This window comes from Sceloporus occidentalis, unplaced genomic scaffold (assembly GCF_023333645.1).
Source record: "Sceloporus occidentalis isolate IW3139 unplaced genomic scaffold, rSceOcc1.0.p SCAF_1, whole genome shotgun sequence".
In the NCBI taxonomy this organism is placed as follows: domain Eukaryota; kingdom Metazoa; phylum Chordata; class Lepidosauria; order Squamata; family Phrynosomatidae; genus Sceloporus; species Sceloporus occidentalis.
Window position 1 is genome coordinate 8433082 of NW_028316981.1, and position 22741 is coordinate 8455822.

Here is a 22741-nt window from a genome sequence, read left to right on the forward strand (position 1 = left end):
TTTCAGCAAACTTTTTATTCAAAACAGCCATATGTGAAAGGAAACAAACAGATCTTGCAAAAGTTAAGAAAACTTGTGAAAATATAGAAAAGCATTTTGAATCCTCTAGAAATCATTTGAAAATGTATTCCAAAATGCCTCCAAGTCTGATTTTCCTTTCAACAGCTTCATCAAAGGCTGGATGTTCATCTGTAGGAGGTGCTTTGATTGCATATTCATGTATGGCAGGAGGTTGCAGTTGGTGGCCCTCCAGGTCTCTTCAACTATGATTCTACAGTTCTATGAAAATGATCTAGCGGTCTTAGTCCACCACAAGGTTAACATGAGTCAACAAGATGTGAGAGCAGTGGCAAAAAAGAAAGAAAGAAAAAAAAGAAAGAAAGAAAGAGGTAGAGTATGGAATTCTATGCTACAACAAGAGAAGCACCATATCTAGATAAAGTGGGATAATGGTACCACTCTCTTCTACTTTGGTCAGGGCTCACATGGAGTACTGTGTTCATTTGTGAACATTAGCATTTAAGAAAGACATTGGCAAGCTGGAATCTGTCTAGATGACCAAGATGGTAAAAGTTTTGGAAAGCAAGCCTATGAGGAAAAGTTGAAGGAACTAGATATGTTCAAACTTGGAAAAAAAAGTTGAGACGTGATTTGATATCCATCATTAAACATATGAAGATCTTCTATGCAGAAGATGGACTGATCTTGTTTCTTGCTACTCCAGAGAATAGGACCTGAACCACCAGAATCAAATTAGAAGAAAGGAAAATCCAGCAAAACATGGGGAAGAACTTTATAATAACAGCTGTTTCCCAGTGAAATAGATACCAGTGAAACACCACATTCCTGATATTTGAATGTTTTCCCTCTTTAGTGGATTCTCTCTAATGTATCATTAGAGTTGGATTTAGAGGAAAAGATTTCCCAGACTCCTGGCGGTTGTATGGCATCCCTTGTATTTGAATTCTATGGTGTTTCATAAATTTTGATATAGGGATTATTCAGATGATGAAAATAATTCAGAATGAATCCAGGTTGAATCTACATTGTTCACACGGATCCCAAAACACCCAATTAATTTTTTTGGTGGGCTGCCAAAAAATCCACTTAGTCAGGGATGATCAATATCAGGGTTTTCCGAATTTTAAAAAAATATCCACATCATCGGTAGTATAAACAACTGATCCAATAGACTTGAATAAACCCAGGATAAAACCCTGCATGCCTTGAACAAGTTCCGGATGCATTTGCATCATCGACTCTAGCTTTATTCAAATGCTTATATGTGTGAGCAACTGAACTTGCAGAGATGCACATAGATGCAGTTCCATAGTGTGAACAACAAACCCAGAATGCACGAGTGAGATGGTTCACATTGTCACGCTAAAAAAATGACATCTGAATGACCCCTTAGAAATAAAATATTTCACACATTCCTGGCATTGGTATGGTTTCTCGTCTGTGTAGAGTCTCTGATAGATTAGAAGGGATGAACTTTGAAAAAATAATTTCTTGCACTTCTGACATCTATAGGGTTTCCCTCCTGTGTATATTGTCTCATGCTTCACAAGGCCTGCTTTTTTAGGAAAACATTTTTGACACACCTCACATTTGTATGGTTTCTTTCCTGTGTGGATGCTGTGATGCCGCACAAGTTGTAAATTCTGATAAAAGCATTTCCCCACACTCCTGACCATTGTATAGTTTCTCTCCGATATGGATTTGCTGATGAGTCACAAGATTTGTTTTCTGAGCAAAACATTTTCCACACTCCTGACATCTGTACAGTTTTGTACTTGTGTGGATTCTCTGGTGGTTTAGAAGGTATGAATTCCGAGCAAAACATTTCCCACAGTCGTGGCATTTGTATGGTTTCTCTCTTGTGTGCACTTTCTGGTGACCCTTAAAATATGACTTATAAGCAAAACATTTCCCACACACCTGGCATTTGTACGGTTTCGCTCCTGTGTGACTTCTCTGATGGTCCAGAAAATATGTCTTATCTGCAAAACATTTCTCACATTCCTGGCATTTGTACGGTTTCTCTCCCGTGTGGATTCTATGATGGCTTAGAAGTTGTGAATTCTGAGCAAAACATTTCCCACACTCGTGGCATTTGTATGGTTTCTCTCCTGTGTGTACTCTTTGGTGCTTTACAAGGACTGCTTTCTCAGCAAAATATTTCCCACACTCTTGGCATTTGTATGGTTTCTCTCCCGTGTGGATTCTTAGGTGGCTGAAAAGGCCTGAATTCTGAGCAAAACATTTCCCACATTCTTGGCATTTGTATGGCTTTTCTCCTGTATGAACTCTCTGGTGGTTTCGAAGGTGTGATTTCTCAGTAAAGCATTTCCCACATTCCTGGCATTTATAGGGTTTCTCACCTGTGTGGATTCTCTGATGCCCTGCCAGATGTGCCTTGTAACCAAAACATTTCCCACACTCCTGGCATTTGTATGGTTTCTCTCCTGTGTGGACTCTCTGATGGACTAGAAGAGAAGAACTCTGACGAAACAGTTTTCCACACTCCTGGCATTTGTATGGTTTCTCTCCTGTGTGGATTCTCTCATGCTTCACAAGGCCTGCCTTTGCAGTAAAATATTTTTGACACACTTCGCATTTGTATGGTTTGTTTCTCGTGTGGGTGCTCTGATGAAGTACAAGTTGTGAATTACAATAAAAGCATTTCTCACACTCCTGACATTTGTATAGTTTCTCTCCTGTGTGAATTTTCTGCTGGCTCACAAGGCCTCCTTTTTGAACAAAACAATTCCCATCCTCTTGGTGTTGGTACCGTTTTTCTCCCATGTGGATCCTCTGGTGGCGTAGAAGGTATGAATGCTGAGAAAAACATTTCCCACATTCTTGGCATTTGTATGGTTTCTCTCTTGTGTGAATTCTCTGGTGACCCTTAAAATATGACCTATAAGCAAAACATTTCCCACACTCCTGACATTTGTATGGTTTCTCTCCTGTGTGACTTCTCTGATGGTCCAAAAAGTATGACTTACAAGCAAAACATTTCTCACATTCCTGGCATTTGTATGGTTTTTCTCCTGTGTGAACTCTCTGATGGATCAAAAGGGCTGAATTCTCAGCAAAACATTTCCCACACTCATGGCATTTGTATGGTTTCTCCCCTGTGTGGACTCTCTGGTGCTTTATAAGGACTGCTTTCTGAGTAAAACATTTTCCACACTCTTTGCATTTGTATGGTCTCTCTCCTGTATGGGTTCGCTGGTGTTTCACAAGTTCTGCTTTCCAAGCAAAACATTTCCCACAATCCTTGCATTTGTGTGGTTTCTTTACTGTGTGGGCTTCTTGGTGGTCTACATTGAACAATGTATAAGCAAAACCATTCACGGAAATTTCTTTTTTCCCAGCATGGAGCCTCTTGTGAGGCACATGCGCCATATCATGGGAAACACATTTCCTGGATATACTGCTTTTACAGGGCTTCTCTCTGATATAACTTTCCCCTTCTGAATGTTGGGCTTCCTGGCAGCTGGTAAGTTCCAGTTTTTGCCTAGAACACCTCCCATACTTAGCAGATACAAATGTTTTCCTCACGTTTTCTGCTGTGAAGAAGAAGAGGAAAAAAGAAACAATTTCAAAATCTGTGTGAAAAAGAATTTCAGGACTTGGGAAAGGGGCTAAAGCCAAACAATTTTAAAGACAAATGAAACCTCAGAACAAAAGAAGAGGTACTATGCTTTCACTTGTGATTTATGTCTAGGCTATTTGACAGCTATCTCCTCATTAGAGCCTGCCTGAATCTTATGATCTTTAGGGAGGGCTTTCCCCATCCCACCACCCTCCCAGACTCAGCTAGTGAGGATGTGGGAAGCAATGTTCTCGGTGGCGGCTCCTAGACTTTGGAACTCCACCCTGATGTAGATTCAATTTATCCCCTGTTGTCTTTTCACCAGCAGGCAAAAACATTCCTGTTTAAACATGCTTTCGGTCTAAACTGACGGGGTAGAAAGACAGGCAATTAGGTGTACTGCGCCCCCCCCCCCCCCATATGCAGTATGCATTTCAAGTGCTTTAATTGTTTTTAAATTAGTGTCTTAAAAGCAGGGGTTTAATTGGAAGAATGCCTTAATGCATTTTTAAAAACTTATATTGTTTTAGCTGTTCTTTTAAAATTTATATTGTAAGGTACTTTGGGTCTCCATTGGGGGAAAAGCAGAATAAAATAAATAAATAATAAATAAACTTTCTCCTCACTGCTCTTTAACACACCAGGTAAGACCTTTGCATTTTTCACAATATTTTGCTGTGTACAGGGTTTTTACATGCTGACATTCCTACATCATGCTACTGATTTCAATTTTGTTTCTCCCGCTATACCAGTTTTATTTGAGCTACTACAAAAACATAAAGGTATATGACAGGCTAAAGAAACTAATCAGTATGGGGGCAAGCACCTGGCTGGTTCAACTACTGTTCTCCTCTCTTGTTTGCTGAGGTCGCAGGGGCATATGCTCCCAGAGACATATAGCAGGATTACTGAGAACAAAGAAGTTGAGAGAAAAGTCTGAGATGAGGGTGGGGAGTTTCCTATCTGAGCGTTTTCAAAATAGCAATAAGGGACAGTGTAAATTCATGACAATCAGGGCTGACAATAAGGAACCAACAGAAAGGACTTCAGTTAACTAATCTTCAAACTCGACAGCCCTTACAATAAGGGACATTAGACAGCTCTGTAAGGGAGAAGCTTTCCTGTGGCCATAGGTGGGCCACTCTTTGACTGTACATCTGTAGCATCCCACATTAGATAATAGACTGAATTATGTATAATGGATTAGTTCTAAATAAAGATGTGTTTAGACTACATTGTTCATATTGATTTAACTCCATTTATTCATCTACAACTATTTAATAGATTTATTTGTGTAACTTTTAAAAACGTATTTGATTCTTATAATAAAGAGGTATTGTCCTAATTCACTTTGACTAGAATGCCACTCTGTTATATGTCTTAATCTCATAACGCTTGGGAAAGTCTATCCTTATCTGTGGAACTTTGATCCCACTCCCCCCCAGTCAGCAGCTGAACATATTTTAAAATTAGGTCCAGATGCATCATTAAGACACAGAACTACTCGTTCCTGTCCATTGTTTTTCTGTCTCTGAGCGATCCTCTACAAATGTCACCTCCCACTACTGCTGTCCACTAGCTGTGGGCACACTGAGTCTGGATCCTTAGCAAAAGCCTCCCTGATTTGGGAGATCCTACCAGCAGAATTGGTACTATCAACATAGCCTCACAGAAGAACAAAGTCCCACCATCACATTTTAGAACAGAAATTATCATCAACAAGGGAGCCTTATCAAGACAGCCTATAATCCCACAAGTTTCCTCTATGATCTGTGTATATAGTACATCCGGGACAAATTTGTTGGAGGTCCCTAGGTCACAATTTGTGAAGACCTCACAGAGGGCTTTTGCCATCGCTGCCCCTTCTCTTTGGAATAAGCTCCCTGTAGAGCTCCGCTCCGCCGCTTCATTAGCTTCTTTTAAGAAAAATTTAAAAACGCATTTATTTCGGTTGGCCTTCCCACCTTAGTTAATTGTTCTTTCTCTGCCCCTTGTCCTTTTCCTTTTGACCCCGGACTATCGTAAATTGATTTTTCCCTTTTCTTGCCCTTGTCATGTGTATTTTATTGATTCCTGTTCCTATTCCTTGTAGCAATGTTTTTAACCTTATATTGTAACTGTTTTATCCTGTATTGTAATGTTTTTAACCTTTGTAAGCCGCCTTGATCATCTCCATGGAAAGGCGGGGTAAAAATAAAAATTATTATTATTATTATTATTATTACTCATCATTTTCTCATTTGGGCTGAGTCAGGACCCCATTCAAGCTCTTAATACTGCTATTATAAATGCATTTTAAAACAGAAGACATAATCATTCAGGGAAAGAAAGAGCCTTACCAAGGGAAGTCACAATTCCATGTACCTCTCCCGTGATCTCCCTGTGCAGGGCTCTCTGGTCAGGATCCAGCAGGGCCCATTCCTCCGGGGAGAAAGACATGGCCACCTCCTCAAAAGTCACCAGGCCCTAGAGACAGAAGGAAAAGGTACTTGCACACACCAGAAATCATGATGACTGATGGCTCTGGCAATTAGGCTAAAATGGACTCACAGGCTGATAAGGCTCCAAAGGCAGCCAAGGTGACACCAGCATGAGCATCATGGATTAGGTCAGATAATCACAGGAGCCTCAACACATGACATACTCTACAGCTGCAGTAGAAGGAGCTTGGCTTGGAAGAAATATAACACCACAACTGTCGAGCAAAATGCAAAAGGTCTTACCCTGCAGGATCTGAACCGGGGATAGAAACTGAAGATGGGGGAGGCAGAACAAACTGGTGCATTTCAGCAAGTCAGAAGCAAACAGAGTTAGGATATAAGTTGTGTGTGTGGTATTCACATGTTGAGAACACATTTTAAAGGATACAAAAATGTATAAAATAATAAATTATTCAACTACACAGCCCAAATCTATAAACAGCAATATGGGAGAAGGTCTATAAAACATAAACCATCCAAGGTCCTAGAAGATCTGCATACAAAGAGACACCAGATACATCTTCATACATGGTCACTGAGGTTCTTAATTTGTCCAGTTTTGGGTGAAATGCTGCGTGAAAATTGACATTAAAAACAATATTTAAAATGGCTCTCAGGGTTTTGTGGAGCTTCTGAGGCTGCACTTTGTAGTTCCAAACACCACATGTGGACCACAGGCCGAAGTTTGCCCACTCTTGACTTAAACATCTCTGAGTAGCATTGACTGTCTTCCTTGTAGAAGCCAATGCTATCCATGGTTCTCCTGGTTACTTGGCAGAAGCCACGGTAGCCTCCTTCTGCCAGTGGCAGTACAGAGGGAGAGCTATTTGTTCTGGACAGAGGAAGGAGGAGGAGAATGTTCATCAGCTCCTCTCCTGTGTCCAAGAAAAAGTTCAGAGAAAAATAAGAATAACTCTAATTCAGGAAGAACAAGGTGGAGGACACAGGGATTCAGATGTAGAGATTTAAAGTGAAGCCCTCAAACATTGGGACCTGGATGTATAAAATCTGTCAGTCTGGTTTTCTCTCATATGCATAACATGAATCTACAATCAGGAAGAAATTGGTAAATTTTTATGATTTTTCAAAATCCAAAGGAAATGGAAACAAAATTCTCCTCTAGCACTGGGAGGGATATGATCTAGGGAAAGAGGAAACCAGACTGCTCAAAACCTCTTCTTCCAGGAATCTTTCTCGTTACCTGATTTGCTTCTGGTCCACCAGAAAGAGGAGGAAGAGATGACAAAGTCTTTGTTGGTGGTGTCATTCCAGCCTCTGTAGGAAAGACCAAGGTGGGGGGAAACTGGTCATGTATGCTTGTGTCAGGGGTTACAGATAGACTTCAACAAAACCTCACTAGGAAGTGCAGATGCAGCTCAGCCAACCAAACCTCTGACAACGAAGCTCCTTTCTACAAAGTCATTTTATGCTCACCCTGACCCTCTTCATCCTCTGTGAAGCTGAAGCTATTTGCACTTGTTCTATTTAAGTTGTGCAAATTAAAATGTTATATCTCACCCTTCCTCAAGTGTTCTTTTTTGGAAAGGGAGGGCGGTACAGACGGGCATAAAGTACGGACTCAGTCCGTACTAGGGTTAGAAAGGGGCGTCATTTCCGGACGCCCCTAACCCTAGTACGGACCGAGTCCGTACAAAATGGCGGTACCCGTTCCACACGGGGGCCACCATCTTTATGTAGTGGGCGCACTGCATCCGCACGTCATGCGGCACATATGATGCCGCGAGTGCGCCACGAAGCATAGAGAAGCGCCATTTTGGCACTTCTTTTTAGCTGCGCCAGGAAGCCACGCAGTTTGGCCGCTGGGGCTTCTCGGCGCAGCTAATGACGGCGCAGGCAGAGCGCCACTTTTCGGCGCTCTGTAATGCGCCATACTCTATTTATATAGTTCTTGTCATGTCAGCTGGAAATTTAGTAGCTGCATAGTCAAGCAACACAAACTCAAAAACCTCACTTTATTGATTCTCAGAAGCATTCTTTGCTGGTTGTATTTAGAATCATAGAATCATAGAATCGTAGAGTTGGAAGAGACCACTAGGGCCATCCAGTCCAACCCCCTGCCATGCAGGAAATCCAAACCAAAACATCCCTGACAGATGGCCATCCAGCCTCTGTTTAAAGACCTCCAAGGAAGGAGACTCTATCACCTTCCGAGGAAGTGCATTCCACTGTCGAACAGCCCTTACTGTCAGGAAGTTCCTCCTAATGTTCAGGTGGAATCTCTTTTCCTGTAGCTTGCATCCATTGTTCCGGGTCCTGTTCTCTGGAGCAGCAGAAAACAAGCTTGCTCCCTCCTCAATATGACATCCTTTCAAATATTTAAACAGGGCTATCATATCACCTCTTAACCTTCTTTTCTCCAGGCTAAACATCCTCAGCTCCCTAAGTCGTTCCTCATAGGGCATGGTTTCCAGACCCTTCACCATTTTTGTCGCCCTCCTTTGGACACGCTCCAGTTTCTCAATGTCCTTTCTGAATTGTGGCGCCCAGAACTGGACACAATATTCTAGGTGGGGCCTGACCAAAGCAGAATACAGTGGCACTATTACTTCTCTTGATCTAGACACTATACTTCTATTGATGCAGCCTAAAATAGCATTGGCCTTTTTAGCTGCCGCATCACACTGTTGACTCATGTTCAACTTGTGGTCTACTTAGACTCCTAGATCCCTTTCACACGTAGTTTCATTCAGCCAGGTGTCACCCATCCTATATCTGTGCATTTTATTTTTCCGCCCTAAGTGCAATACTTTACATTTCTCCGTGTTGAATTTCATTTTGTTAGCTTTGGCCCAGCTTTCTAGTCTATTCAGGTCATTTTGAATCTTGATCCTGTCCTCTGGGGTATTAGCTATTCCCCCTAATTTGGTGTCATCTGCAAATTTGATAAGTATGCTCCCAATTCTGTCATCCAGGTCATTGATAAAGACAGGGGTAGGCAACCTTTTTGAGCCGGGGGCCGGGTTGCTGTCCCTCAGACAACTGGGGGGCCGAAGCCAAAAAATTAATAATTAAATAATTTTTTAAAAAATTAAATAAATAAACCAGGACAAATGTAAGACAAAATTTTCAAATGGTGGACACTTTTTTTTAAAAAAGTGGAGGACATGCAAAAAAATTGGCTGTTTTTTTAAAAAAACGTTAATATAAATGCATGTTTCTGAGGCGTCTATAGACAATTGCCCCCCTTGCCCCTGCGCATGAGAGGCCAAAGGCCCCGGTGGCAATCGGCAGCAGGACCGGGCTGGGGCCGGTCCCAAGGCCTCACCGGGCCACATCCGGCCCGCGGGCCGCAGGTTGCCTACCCCGGATAAAGATGTTGAATAGCACTGGGCCCAGGACAGAGCCCTGTGGGACCCCACTGGTCACTTCTCTCCAGGATGAAAAGGAGCCATTGTTGAGCACCCTTTGGGTTCGCCCGGTCAACCAATTACAGATCCATTTAACAGTTCCTTTGTCTAGCCCACATTTTACAAGCTTGTTTGCAAGAATGTCATGGGAAACCTTGTCAAAGGCCTTACTGAAATCAAGATATACTATATCCACAGCATTCCCTTCATCTACCAAGCTGGTAATTTTATCAAAGAAAGAGATTAGATTTGTCTGGCATGACTTGTTTCTCTGAAACCCATGTTGACTTTTTGTGATTATGGCATTGCCTTCTAGATGTTCACAGACTCTCTGTTTAATGATCTGCTCCAGAATCTTTCCTAGAACTGATGTCAGACTAACTGGACGATAACTGTTGGGATCCTCTTTTTTCCCCTTTTTGAAGATGGGGACAACGTTTGCCCTTCGCCAGTCTGCTGGGATCTCTCCTGTTCTCCAGGAGTTTTCAAATATGATTGCCAATGGCTCCGATATTACTTTTGCCAGTTCTTTTAATACCCTTGGATGGAGTTCATCTGGTCCCGGAGACTTAAATTCATTTAGATTAACAAGGTGTTCCTCTACTATCTCTTTACTTATTCTGTGCTGAAATCCCCCTATTCTGTCCTCTGCTCCATTAGGGGAATATTTGTTTCTATTACATATTTAAATTAACAATAAAATATATATGAATATGTGGCAGTGATCCTACATCGAGGATGGATAAATTCAGCACATGGAGATATACACGGAATGTACCCACAATCCTTCTGTGGAAGAGCAGTTTTTCTGCAAACATATGCACACCTACAAATGGGCCTGTGAGTCCAGTGACTCTGCTTCCATAATCTGGAGGTGAATATGCCTATTCCACATCAGACCAAAAAGTCCAATGTTTTCATTGCAGAAATTAATGCCAGTTTGGTAGAATGTTGGACTACCACTATAGACCAGGGTTTAAATCCCTGCTCAACCAAGGAAACCCCCTGGGTGACCTTGGGCAAGTCACACTCTCTCAGCCTCTGAGGAAGGCAAAGGCAAACCCCTTCTGAATAAATTTTTCCAAGAAAACCCCATTAGGTTTACCTTAAGGTTGCCTTAACTTAGAAACTGCTTGAAAACAAACAACAACAACAAAAAGATAAGCAGGATTCTGGAAAGCAAGTGAGTTTTTGTTCAAAAGTGTTCATTCTTACCTTGTGAGGGGGCCCCTTCATTGCCCTCCTGCTTGATCTCCCTCCATTGGGGACACCTTCTCATGTCTAATGGAGCCCCGTCTGCCACAGGGAATTCAGAGCAAACTACCGAAAGATTTTTGACCTGAAACAGCAATGAGGATTCAATATATGCAATCTGGAGAAGGAAGACAAATTGACTAATGCCTGTGGGGGAAGGGGTTTGGCCTTGTATGGTAAGTTTGGTATAGGTTTATTGTATATGCTGAACACACACAAAAAAATCCATGGAGCCCATAGCAAGAACTTGTCAAGTTCTGGAAAACTCTGCTTTGATTTATAACAGAAGGCATCTTGTTTACCCATTTCAGTATGTCTCTGTGTCTGTGTGTGTATAAGGAAGATCTGTAAGAGACATCTGGAGAAAAACATTAAAAACCTACTGATATTATATAGCTATATTGCTCTGTACAGGCTGTGTCCAAAACACTGTTGTTTGTTAATATGTTATGTTGCCTTTGGAATGAAAATAAAAATGTCACTAAGGGTAAAAGTGTTTCTCTCCTTAGAGTGAAAGCAGGCTACTTCATGGAATAGTAGAAGCCCATTCTGTTCCTGAACACAGCACTACCATAATGACACTGTAGTCACCACAAGGGAAAGTCTAGTTGTGTCTTAGTGCCAGCAGGAAAATTTGGCACTTTCTTCAAAAATCTGGCATAGGAGGAGCAAATACCTTATTTAAAAGTAGAATCATGCTTTTAAGAGGCTTCAGGGACTGTGATACCACTTTGTTACAAGGTGAATCTTCCCCATACCCCTCCACATCAAAGCCAAATCTAGGGGGGGACCACACTTCTGTAGAACCTCTTCAAGAGGCCTTTGTCTCCATCAATTTTCAGAAAGTTCAAAACAGGGTGCCACCAAGACATTACCAGCTCACCTTTGCACCAGGAGGAGATGCTCCCACCTGCAGCTCTTTTGGATTTTTCTCTGCCTCTGCTTGACTCAGGATGAAACCCTCTGCCAGAGCCAATGCCTGGGAGCAGGTCTCTGCCCCACATTCCCTGATCCATTTCTCCATCTCCGGGGGCAGGATGGCCAGGAACTGCTCCAGGATCACCAGGTCCAGGATCTCAGTTTTTGTGTGGCGCTCTGGCTTCAGCCACTGATGGCACAGATGGTGGAGACGGCTGCAAACTTCTCGGGGGCCCTCACCCTCCTCAAAGGAGAACTGCCTGAAGCGCTGCCGTTGTATGTCCGAGCTGGCAAGGTCCTCGCCCAGCAACTTCGGTATTGTCCTCTCCCAGAATTCCCCACTGGTCTTGGTGCTGATGCTATCAGGGCTGCTTCCTGCTTTAGGGCCAGCTACATCTGGATCATGCATCTTTGGTGTTTTTTTTATGTCAGTGAAGCCACAAATAAGATGAAAGTTATTGCTTCTCCTTCCGTCTCAAGGCAAAGGTTTCCCTAAGCTGTTCTGCTGCAACTCCCTGTAAATCCAATAAATTGTTATTATTTGTATTATTGGTATTTATAAAGCACCCCAATCTACATTGTGTACAATGTGCGTTGTGTTAAGAATTATTATCCTGGTAGAGGTACCCTAAAGTTACTATCTCCTATCTGCCCCTAGCAGCTAAGCAAAGTCAGTCGTGGCTAATACTTGGATAAGAAACCACCATGGAGTCCCAGGTGCTGTAGGCTATATTTCAGAGGAAACAACTGGCGAACCACCTCTGGGGATTCCTCTCCTTAAAATAAACAACCTATGAAATTAATGGAGTTACCATAAGTTGACAGGTGACTTAAAGACCCATATAAATACAAATACAAACATGTGCACAGAGAGAGAGAGATGGAGGGAGAGAAATTGGTAGTGGCCTCCAACAGCAACCAGGTCTCTTCCCTGAAGGAAAGGCAGTTTTCACCTGAGAGCCAGTATCAATACACTGAAAAGTATCAATAGAGTGAAAAAGCAACTTCAAATCATAGCATTGAAAACAAGAACAGTGCAACATGCAATTACACCCTTTACATGAAATACTATATAATTACATCACATTTATTTTCCTATTTATCATAGTATCCTACATTCTTTATTCAGTTCTTTAAAATCTCTTTACGGTTCCCACTCATTTTATCAGTAACTGGAGGTTCCATTTCTGACTGCCACAACTAAAAGCCTCTTTGGGGGAAGAGACAATGTTGTCATTGGCCAGAATCCTGCCTTCAAGGATCCCCCCTTCCGGTCCCCCCCCCCGTGACAGCCATTCACTGGCTGTCTTCTGCTGATGTCTCTTCTGTTGCGTATTTAGGCTCTCTTCTTCATTACCAAAATCCATGGATGCTCAAGTCCCATTATATACATTGGCGTAGTAAAATTGTGCCCCTTATATAAAATGATGGCCATCCAGCCTCTGCTTAAAGACTTCCAAGGAGGGAGACTCCACCACCCTCCAAGGAAGGAGTTTGTTCCACTGTCGGACAGCCCTTACTGTCAGGAGGTTCCTCCTAATGTTGAGCTGGAATCTCTTTTCCTGCAGCTTGCATCCATTGTTCTTGGTCCTGTTCTCTGGAGCAGCAGAAAACAAGCTCCCTCCCTCCTCAATATGACATCCCTTCAAATATTTAAACAAGGCTATCATCTCACCTCTTAATCTTCTCTTCTCCAGGCTGAACATCCCCAGCTCCCTGAGTCGTTCCTCATAGGGCTTCATGGCTTCCAGACCCTTCCCCATTCCCTCCTCCCTCCCTCCTTCCCCCTCAGTCTTCAGTCCAGAGGGGAGACCGAGGGCAGCAGCTGCCTGCTGGGGGTGGCCTGGCTGGAAGACAGGGCTCCCCATCTCTCTCTCCTTCCCTCCCCAGGGACCCCAGACCCTCCTCCCTTTCCCCCTGGAAGGCCTTCAGTCTGGAGGGGAGACCGAGGGCGGCGGAGGCAGCAGCAGCAGGAGGCCCAGGATCAGGACTCACCGGAGCTCAAGGAGACAGAGAGAAAGGCCTTCTCCTGGAAGAAGGGAATGAGAACTACTCTGTGGCCCAGGGGGAGTGTCTGTGGGCAACCCACTTCCGGCCTCTCTAGGAATCCAGCTCTACTGCACTACAGAATGGCCCTTCTAGCCTAGGAATCCTCCTCTACTGCTCTGGAGGACTGAGTGGCCCAGTCTAGCCCCCCTCTCTCTCCCCTTGCCCCACTGGTCCCCAAACTGTGCCCTTTAAGAGATTTTGGACTTCAGCTCCCAGAAGCCTCAGCCACCTGGGCCATTTAGTCTGGGAGCTGAGGTCCAACATCCCTTAAAGAAAGAGCACAGTTGGGGTGGGGGGGGGGTCACTGCTTTAACCCTTCCATCCCCACCCAGCTGCACCCCCCTTTCTCCCCTTTCCTTTGTTGGTGAACTGGGAGGAGACTCTGCACACACACACACACACACACACCCCTCCCTTGGGTCTCTTCCTTTTATAGAGGCTGTATACCAAAAAAGAACCCCCACCCCCCATTTTGGGGCCTAGAGGCAGAAGTGTGCCTGCATCCTCTGCTTTGTGGCTGTGGGGCAGCCTGGGGTTCACTGTGCAGAGGAATGCCTGGCCTGGGAACTCAAATCACTGCTGGCATCTGGGTTTAGGGAGAACACAGACTTGCAAATAGCTGCTTCCTGATGGTCAACCCTCTCCAGGTCATACATTTCCACTGTCCCTTATTTTGAAAAACTGGAAATGTCTGTACACACACAAACACACAGACAGGTGTTTCCAGGTTTTCAGAATAAGGGACAGTGGAAATTCATGACCTGGAGGGTTGACCACTACCCTAAACACCAAATGGGTTATATATACACACACACACAGTATATATTAATACATGCATACATCATACAGTGGGACATTGTTATCCGCTGGGGGTTGGTTCCAGGATCCCTCGTGGATAACAAAATCCATGGGTTTTGCAAAATGATGTCCGAGCAAGGCAGGAAAAAGACTGAGGGATCATGGTGGGGGTTGCTCCCTCTGGTAGCGACTCCTTCAAGTCTGTTTTTCCTGCCTATTTCGGAGCAAGAGATGGAATCAACCCATGTTTCCACCTCCATCGCTGGAAAAAGGCATTATTTTTATAAGGAATATGATGCTGAGGCAAACAACAGCAAAGGTTTGTCTGGTTGACATGCCTCCACCAGAGACACTATTGCATACCTTTTAGTAATCTAGCACTTACTTTAGTGGCCATTTTGGGGAGCATCTCACTAAGAAATACGACCATTTTCCACCTTTCTTCTCAGGTTAGTAGCTAAGCAGGTGTCAAAAAGAACACGAGGATGCTTTTGTGAACTTTTGGTTCCTTAGGAGCTACCATAGGAAATTCTGAGGAGGAAAGGCAAAGGGTGCTCAACCTGAGGATAATGGAGCAGAGGACAGAATAGGGGAATTTCAGCACAGAATAAGTAAAGAGATAGTAGAGGAACACCTTATTAATCTAAATGAATTTAAGTCTCCGGGACCAGATGAACTCCATCCAAGGGTATTAAAAGAACTGGCAAATGTAATATCGGAGCCATTGGCAATAATCTTTGAAAACTCCTGGAGAACAGGAGAGATCCCAGCTGACTGGAGGAGGGCAAACGTTGTCCCCATCTTCAAAAAGGGGAAAAAAGAGGATCCCAACAATTATCGTCCAGTTAGTCTGACATCAATACCAGGAAAGATTCTGGAGCAGAGTCTGTGAACATCTAGAAGGCAATGCCATAATCACAAAAAGTCAACATGGGTTTCAGAGAAACAAGTCATGCCAGACAAACCTAATCTCTTTCTTTGATAAAATTACCAGCTTGGTAGATGAAGGGAATGCTGTGGCTATAGTATATCTTGATTTCAGTAAGGCCTTTGACAAGGTTTCCCATGACATTCTTGCAAACAAGCTTGTAAAATGTGGGCTAGACAAAGGAACTGTTAAATGGATCTGTAATTGGTTGACCGGGCGAACCCAAAGGGTGCTCAACAATGGCTCCTTTTCATCCTGGAGAGAAGTGACCAGTGGGGTCCCACAGGGCTCTGTCCTGGGCCCAGTGCTATTCAACATCTTTATCAATGACCTGGATGACAGAATTGGGAGCATACTTATCAAATTTGCAGATGACACCAAATTAGGAGGAATAGCTAATACCCCAGAGGACAGGATCAAGATTCAAAATGACCTGAATAGACTAGAAAGCTGGGCCAAAGCTAACAAAATGAAATTCAACACAGAGAAATGTAAGGTATTGCACTTAGGGCGGAAAAATAAAATGCACAGATATAGGATGGGTGACACCTGGCTGAATGAAACTACGTGTGAAAGGGATCTAGGAGTCCAAGTAGACCACAAGTTGAACATGAGTGAACAGTGTGATGCGGCAGCTAAAAAGGCCAATGCTATTTTAGGCTGCATCAATAGAAGTATAGTGTCTAGATCAAGAGAAGTAATAGTGCCACTGTATTCTGCTCTGGTCAGGCCCCACCTAGAATATTGTGTCCAGTTCTGGGCACCACAATTCAGAAAGGACATTGAGAAACTGGAGCGTGTCCAAAGGAGGGCGACAAAAATGGTGAAGGGTCTGGAAACCATGCCCTATGAGGAACGACTTAGGGAGCTGGGGATGTTTAGCCTGGAGAAAAGAAGGTTAAGAGGTGATATGATAGCCCTGTTTAAATATTTGAAAGGATGTCATATTGAAGAGGGAGCAAGCTTGTTCTCTGCTGCTCCAGAGAACAGGACCCGGAACAATGGATGCAAGCTACAGGAAAAGAGATTCCACCTGAACATTAGGAGGAACTTCCTGACAGTAAGGGCTGTTCGACAGTGGAATGCACTCCCTCGGAGGGTGATAGAGTCTCCTTCCTTGGAGGTCTTTAAACAGAGGCTGGATGGCCATCTGTCAGGGATGCTTTGAATTGGATTTCCTGCATGGCAGGGGGTTGGACTGGATGGCCCTAGTGGTCTCTTCCAACTCTATGATTCTATGATTCTATGATTCTAAGTGTGTTTATATGTGTAGCAAATCAATACCCTCCAACTGTCCCGATTTGGAAGCGATGGTCCCCATTAATCCCGTCGCCTGCTTTTTCAAATGCTTTAAAAATGTCTCAGATTTTTCTCTCTCCCCCAGTTGTCCTTCCTTGTCCTCATCTTGCTTCACTTGTTATAAACTGAGCTGAAAGTGCAAGAGTACTTTGCACTGAGTTTACTCAGAAGAGAAGAGGAGGGGGCAGAATCTTGTCCTTCATAGTTGGCTCAGGAAAAAGCAAATTGCTGCAGCCTCTCCTAGCTCGCCTGTTGCTTAATAATGTTTGCCTTCTTCATCACACTGTGATATTGCTTGGTCTGAGTTTTCATCTGTAAAATGTTAGTAGAGGATAAGCTACTAGCTACTGAAAGTGAGTGGGAACTTTATGACAGAGGGGAGCACAAAGTGTGTGTGAATTAAAAACACTTGGGCCTGTTACAGACTGCCAAAATAAAGCTGCTTCAGGTCTCTTTGGAGGTATGCTGTTTAAATGATGTGTGCGGCGTAAAAATCCGGAAGCCACAGCAAAGCCATGCTCCAATCCTTAGGACTGGAGCATGGCTTTGACATGGCTTCCGGACTCTTAGGACCCATGCATCATTTAAATAGCATACCTCCAAAGAGACTCGAAACAGCTTTATTTTGGCAGTCTGTAACAGGATTTAGAGAAGGGAGAGATGTGGTGGCTTAGCGGTTAAGACGCTGACTCTGATGATCACAAGGTTGGCAGGTCAACAGTCTGAGACCCAATTTCTTAGTCCCAGCTTCTGCCAACCTAGCAGTTCAAAGCATGTAAAAGAGCAAGTAGATAAATAGATACCACTTTGGTGGGAAGGTAACAGCGTTCTGTGCTGTCATACTGGCCACATGACCACTGAGTCATCTTTGATAATGCTGGTTCTTCGGCTCAGTAATGGAGATAAGCACCACCTCTACAGACCGACATAACTAGACAAGCTTATCAAAGGGGAAACTTTTACCTTCGATTGAAGTATAGTGTCTGAGAGAAGTAATAGTACCACCCTATTCTGCTTTGGTCAAGCCTTACCTGGAATGCTGCATCTAGTTCTGGGCACCACAGTTGAAAAGGATGTTGACAAGCTGGAGAGTGTCCAGAGGAGGGCCACCAAAATGATGAAGGTTCTGGAAACCATCAAGGCCTATGAGGAGAGACTTAGGGAGCTGGGTAAGTTTTGCCTGGAGAAGATTAAGAGGTGATATGATAGCCTTAATGACCCTTGTGGTTTCTTCCAACTCTATGATTCTACTTACAGAAGATAGTGACGCACAGAAATGCAGCTCACAACCACCTGGGCACAGCTTTCCTCCACCAGCAGCTTTCACAGAATCATAGAATTGGAAGAAACCACAAGGGGCATCCAGTCCAATCCCCTGCCATGCAAGAACTCACCATCAAAGTGTCCCCGCAAGGTGGCTATCCAACTCTCCTTGAAGACTTCCAAAGGAGGAGACTCCACCACACTTCGAGGGAGTGTGTTCCACTGTCAAAGAGCTCTTACTGTTCCATCTGGTATTGAGGTGGAATCTCTTTCCTATAGCTTGCATCCATTGTTCTGTGTTCTAGTTCTAAATACTTAAATAGGACTATAATATGACCTCTGAACCATCTCTTTTCCAGGCTAAACATACCCATCTCCCTAATGTTTTCTCATAAAGCATGGCTTCCAGACCCTTCGAGGAAGGCTAGACCTGTCTTTCAGCCCAGAACTATGCAGCAACAGACAAGTGTGAGGCCCTAACTGGGCATCTGATCAACTGGCCTCCATCTGGTCCCATTCTTTGTTTTGAAACTTACATGTGAAACTTAAATTCATATCCATTAAACATTTAAATTATTGCAATGGCTTCTTTTCCCTCTTTTTATTTAAATCATGTTTGATGGTGATAATGCCTTTCTGTAGCATTTAAACAACATGGGCACACCAGGTTGACATGTTCATCAGGCTCTCTGTTACAACACCGAGATCCCTTTCTCATGTCAGTCACTGCTAGCTCCCATCTCATCAGTTTGAGCAGATATGGCATTGAGATTATTTGCTCCAGTATGAAATTAGATGATACAGCCTGGTGTAGTTGTTTAAGCTACAGCTCTAGAGACCAGGGTTTGAATTCTCTGCTGGAGATCCACTGTGTAACTTTGGGCAAGTCACACTGTTTCACCCTCAGAGGAAGGCCATGGCAAGCCCCTCTGAACAAACCTTGCCAAGAAAACCCAGTGATAGATTTGCCTTATGCTTGAAATGACCTGAAAGCACACACAACAACAACAAAGCCATCTCTTATACTTGCTTACACTGAGGCTCATTTGTCATTTTTGTGGCTATTCTTCCGGTTTGATGAGCCCAATGTGGAGCTCTTCCTAATTTTTTCTTAAGTTCTCACTACTCAGGCCTAACTCTAGATCGTCTATGGATGCAGAGGAACCTCACATCCCTTCAAAACCTGACCATTCCCCTTCTTTCTGCGTCTACAAGTGGACTTCTCCTCTATTTCACGACTGCTAAATTTTCTAGGAAGTCTTTGGTAGGGGACTTTTAGCAAAAACCTTTTGGAAGTCCAAATGGAAAACACATACTAAAGTAATCCTGTCCTCGTATTGACAATTGCCAAGAACTCTAAAAGGATAGTGTTTATTGTCAAAGGCTTTCATGGCTGCCATCCATCGTTTTTGTGGGGTTTTGGGGCTATGTGATGATATTCTAGATTATTGTTATTATTATCATGCCTCATTTATATAGTGGTGTACATTTACACAGCGCTGTACATACAAACAATAAAATAGATAAAGTAAACCTGCCTATGGTGTACAATCTAAGAAATAATAGCATAATACATATAAATAATACATAACAATACAGGAAAGGGTTCAATAAAGTAAAGCAGGTAACAAATTAAAAACATCAAATAACAAAAAATAGTCATGCAACGCCTGGGAATGCTTCTCTAATTTCTGGTGTTTTGCCAGCATCTGTGGCTGGCATCTTCAGAGAATGCATTCTCTGAAGATACCAGCCACAGCTACTGGTGAAACATCAGAAACAAACTCTTCTAGACCATGGCCACATAGCCTGAAAAACTCACAAAAAACTATGTAGTGGTTATTTCTTCTCTGTAATGCGAACAGGCTGTCTGTTTCATTCTGGAGATTGGAAACAGCATAGAAGACATTTTCTTCTGGTCCCTATGCCCTTGAGTTATCCAGTCCCTTCCTGCTGCAGTCTAACAGCATATATAACTGTTTGTTATCCAATGATTAATTCAGAGAGATTTCCCCTCAAACAAGACTGTTTTGAGAGCTCCAGATTTGCTAGTTTGGCTTCCTGCCCTGGTGTACTGCCACTCTTATATGGCGCTTCCCATCTCTTGGAGAAGCTACATTCAGCTAACCAATGTTATTTGCTCAGCTACATGGATGGCTTCTCTAGGAGAAGCTGCCTTTGCATCCTCAATTCTTATTTTGGTTAGCTATGCTATAAAGTACAATTCAAACCTGCACTTTTAATGTTTCCCTGTCTTTCATCATCATCATCATCATCATCATCATTATTATTATTATTATTATTATAAAATCATAGTGCATCTCGTAACCTAACCTAGTGCTTTGATTGTGTATTCCTGCATGGCAGGGTTGGACTTAATGGCCCTTGCGATCTCTTCCAACTATGATTCTAAACAGGACTTGTTCAGAAGGGGCTTTCTACATGTGGAAAAAAAGGAGAAGCCATATTCTGTAACTTCTCTGACTTATTTTGAGGGCGAGTCAAGGTTTCCTAATGTCTTCCTTTAATCATCTTGTAAATAATTTAATCTGGCAGGCTGAGAAGTAAACCGTTAAATCACACTACTATACTTTTCTTAACTGAGTAAGATAGTTTTGGTAACTCAGAACCATAGATTCTCAAGAGTTGGAAGAGACTGCAAGGGCCATTTAGTCGTTGCAATCCCGTGCCATACAGGAATATATACATACAACTAGAACAGTCCTAAAAGTTGGCCATCAAATCTCTCTTTAATGAAACCCTCTCCCCAAAAAAATTCTGGACCTTTTACTTTATTAATAAATTCAATTCATCTTTGCCCAAATAGTCTGGAATAACTAATATAGTTTAGAGAGGAAAATGAAATTTATTTATTTTGCTGCAGAAATTGTAGTAAACAACAATAATCTTAATTTTTGTTTTTCAACTGGTTCAGTAAGGGTTTGACCCACAACAATGATTTTTTGAAAAATGTTTGAGCTAAGCATGCCAAAGTACTTCAAAGCTTGGGTAATATAGATATATCCTCTTTGTAAGAAATCTGTTGCTTTATGGAATACTGAACTACAGAATTTTTTATTTACCCTTGTTAATTCACAGATATAAGGCATGATCATACAGTACTTCTAAATAGTGTCTAACATATGTGGGCTTTCAATCATGTTGGCCATCTGGGATGCTTGAGATCTTTATAATACAAAAATGAATGTGTTTTAATACATAAACGGTAACCACTGAAAATGTCCACATCATACATCAAAAAGAAGCATTATCTGTATTACTTCTGTATTACATTCCCTGTACTCCTGGCATTTGTGTGGTCCTGTGGTCCTGTGTGATCTGGTGGATCACAAGGTTTGAATGCTGAGTAAAACATTTCCCACATGCAGAGCATGTGTACGGTTTCTCTCCTGAGTGAATTCTCTGATGCTTCACAAGGGATGACCTATGAGCAAAACATTTACTACACTCTTTGCACTGATATGGCTTCTCTCCTGTGTGGACTCTCTGATGACTCACAAGTTCTGACTTGCGACCAAAACATTTCCCACAGTCCTCACATTGGTATGGCTTGTCACCTGTGTGGATTCTCTGGTGGAACACAAGGTGTGAATTCTGAGAAAAACACTTGCCACACACTTGGCATTGGTAGAGCTTCTTACCTGTGTGGTCACTCTGATGTTTAACAAGGGTTGAACGCTGAGCAAAACATTTTCCACACTGCTCACATCTATATGGCTTCTCTCCGGTGTGGACTCTCTTGTGTTTCACAAAATCCGCCATTCGAGCAAAACATTTTCCACACTCCTGGCATTTGTATGGTTTCTCACCGGTGTGGATCCTCTGATGCAACACAAGGTACGAATTGCGAGAAAAGCATTTCCCACACTCTTGGCATTTGTATGGCTTCTCTCCTGTGTGGACTCTCTGGTGAATCACAAGGTGTGAACTGTGAGAAAAGCATTTTCCACACTCCTGGCATTGGTATGGTTTCTGTCCTGTGTGGAGTCTCTGATGCAACACAAAGTGTGAATTGTGAAAAAAGCACTCCCCACACTCCTGGCATTTGTACAGTTTCTCTCCTGTGTGGATTCTTTGGTGGCTTAGAAGGTGTGACCTCTGAACAAAACCTTTCTCACACTCCTGGCATGTGTATGGTTTGTCTCCTGTGTGGAGTCTCTGATGCACCACAAGGTTTGAACTGCGAGCAAAGCATATGCCACATTCCTGGCATTTGTATGATTTCTGTCCTGTGTGGATTCTCTGATGAGTCACAAGGTATGATTTCTGAGAAAAACATTCCCTACATTCCTGGCATCTATGGAATCCCTCTTCTGTGTGGTACTTCCCGCACGTGGTGCACATGTTTATTGTCCTCCAGTTATCTGCTGGGAATAAGAGGAAAAACAGATAACAATAATGCCTAAGTGTGAAGACAATCTGAAAGGCTGGGAAAAGGAATAAATGAACTACAACTCAAGTCTCGTTCAGCCATGAAATCCACTGGATGACCTTGGGCAAGTCAAATGCTCTCAGCTTCAGCAATGGCAAATTCTCTCAGAACAAATCTTGTTAAGAAAACGCCATGATAGGTTTTCCTTAGGGTTGCCATAATTTGGAAATGACCTGAAGGCACACAACAACAAAGTGACAGTTTTTTCATTCTTCTGGTTATTTCATAAGCTAATTTTAGGGTATTTAAATCTCATTTTCTGAGCTTGTGACTTTTTTTATGCTATCGTGGTAAGGGGCGAATCTGGGAGGAATTCAGGGCCAGAAT

At 42.9% G+C, this 22741-nt stretch overlaps 1 pseudogene across 1 annotated transcript in view; it reads right to left on the reverse strand.

Annotated features, from left to right (window-relative positions):
* LOC149320606 (uncharacterized) overlaps positions 1-22741 on the reverse strand; it is a 35920-nt pseudogene continuing 13179 nt past the window's right edge. Inside the window, exons 6-8 of the transcript XR_016279474.1 lie at positions 21313-22349; positions 11967-11970; positions 1-3329 (exon numbers count right to left, since the gene is read on the reverse strand). The product of XR_016279474.1 is annotated as an uncharacterized LOC149320606 (transcript). The remainder of the gene's footprint in view (positions 3330-11966; positions 11971-21312; positions 22350-22741) is intronic.